At 36.4% G+C, this 2,144-nt stretch overlaps 1 long non-coding RNA gene across 1 annotated transcript; it reads left to right on the top strand.

Moving 5' to 3' along the window:
- On the top strand, window positions 1-1,363 carry LOC107044817. The gene is made up of 3 exons (XR_001461373.2): window positions 1-286; window positions 387-469; window positions 545-1,363. It is a non-coding gene; the product is annotated as an uncharacterized LOC107044817 (long non-coding RNA).
- Window positions 1,364-2,144: the final 781 nt, after the last annotated feature.

The raw sequence follows: 2,144 nt of genomic DNA, 5'->3' as shown, positions 1-2,144 counted from the left end.
CCTCCTCGATCTAGAAAACAACCTTTTGTCAACAAACCGAGCGTATATACTCAGAAAATTCAAGGATAATTGCAAAGAAATAATCATCAAAAAATGTACGTTTGCTTTTTCCCCCATTGCAAAAACAAATCTAGATTCAAGATCCCTTGTGGAAAGACATACCCAGAAATCCACAAGAAGTGGTTGGATTTTATTGGTATCGATAAAGTAAACCCTATGTCACGAAAGGGTTTATGCGAGGCTCACTTTACTCCAGATCAATTTATGATTGAAAGTGAAAATACAGGTAAGCATCTCCCCTATATTGTTTCGCTAAGTACAGAACCGGTAGGAATAAATAAATGTCAATGTGTGTATTGATGTATAAATGTCATATTATATTTCAGGAGAAAATTAACGATAACGAAATTGGAAACAAATGCTGTTCCGACAATTACAATTGTTCTACAACTGGATGAGGACATATCAGGTTCGTCAACTCGCGAGAAAAAACAATAAAATCATGTATTTTACATTCTTATTGAATTTTATGTGTTTCCAATAGGAGAAGAAATCACTCTACTTCACTGTTCCACTCCTGATGACGCTTTTTCTTCCCTGCTAGTCCTGGAAAACGCAGGTGGTGAAAGTGCTTTGAACAGGATCGTATCTCTGATCCAATTTTTAAAAAATGTGGAAGTATTCGAGCGCAAGAGCTTGGGGATGAAGAACCTAATGACACATGTAAAGATGCAGAGGAAATGGAGTTGCTAGGAGAAAAGAATGCCGTTCAAAGTACCAAAGCTGATGAACATGGGTTTTTTTTGTTGTGGCCAGGACAATAGAAGTATCTGTCCACAAACTATGGTCCAAAAAAAAGAGACACGAAACCAGGAGATGTAGACTGAACTAATGGGGAGTGCAATAACAAACAAACAGAATTGAAACGCTTCCAGAATCGCTCTGCGCAAACTCGAATGGCCCTTGGATATAATAATCAAGATTTTCGAAATAATGACAAAGCAATTTAGCATTTTACAGGGCTTGAGAATTATCTCAAATTTGAATTTGTATTAGCTTCACTGAGTCCAGAAACTTTTTTTGATGTTTACCTCACGCAATTTTAAACAACAAATTCACTTAATTCAGATGAACAAACACTTCATTGCCCCAACCTCCATATAAGTTGTTATTCATACTTTTCCCTCCAAAATAAAGCAACGCTGCTCCCTGGCGCCATCTGCCCTGAGCTTTGCACGATGATCCTAACTCGTTAGTATCGTCGTCCCGCTGTCACAGGGATAAGTTCAAGGACGGATCTTTGTTCTCCTTGTGCTTAATGTTTTTTTCATGTTTTTCAGCGATTATAAATAATAAATAAGGTCGAAATACATAATTTAAAATTGAAGAATCATAAAAAACCTTTATTAAGAATGTTTTTCCGTATGTAGATACAAGGATAGAGATGGGGGATATAAAATATACCGCCTGTTTTTTTTATGTATAATATTTTTCATTAATCGACTATGAAAGAATAAGAAATTATTAGCGTTAAAAATAGAGGCATCAAACAAAAAGAAAACTGACGCTAATATATATATTTTCATGGACGAATTAAATTTATCAGGATTTCTTATATTCATCTTTTTTTTTAATTCTTTTTTTCCATCTCCTAAGTTATCAATTCGATTAGGAGAAAATTGAGAAATGAAAGTTTAATCAAAAACAATTGAAATTACTTGAGCAATGGGGCAAACATATTCAATAAAGCTCCATTGGCTCTAATGAATATGTATCAAAAAAGGTGATATAAGAATAATAATATAATAATATATCACGCCGCGTGCCGCCAGCGTCTCAGACCCTCATGCGGGTTATTCACATTGTGGTAAGTCCAAGGAGGGGGGATAATTTTTCCTGACCCTTCTGACCCTAAGTCGGATAGCTGAGGGTGCGATGGGGTAATTTTTTTGACCCTTCAGACCCCTAATCGCATTGTGGAAAGTCCAAGCGTGGGGGGAATTGTTCTTTTGACCCTTCTGACCCTAAATCGGATAGCTAAGGGTGCGATGGGGTAATTTTTTTGATCCTTCTGACCCTTAATCGCATTGTGGAAAGTCCAAGCGTGGGAGGAATTTTTTTTGACCCTTCTGACCCTAAATTGA

The sequence above is a fragment of the Diachasma alloeum genome, unplaced genomic scaffold (genome assembly GCF_001412515.2).
Source record: "Diachasma alloeum isolate Michigan unplaced genomic scaffold, Dall2.0 Dall_scaffold_00824, whole genome shotgun sequence".
Taxonomy (NCBI): Eukaryota; Metazoa; Arthropoda; class Insecta; order Hymenoptera; family Braconidae; genus Diachasma; species Diachasma alloeum.
This window is presented reverse-complemented; position numbering and strand designations above follow the sequence as displayed.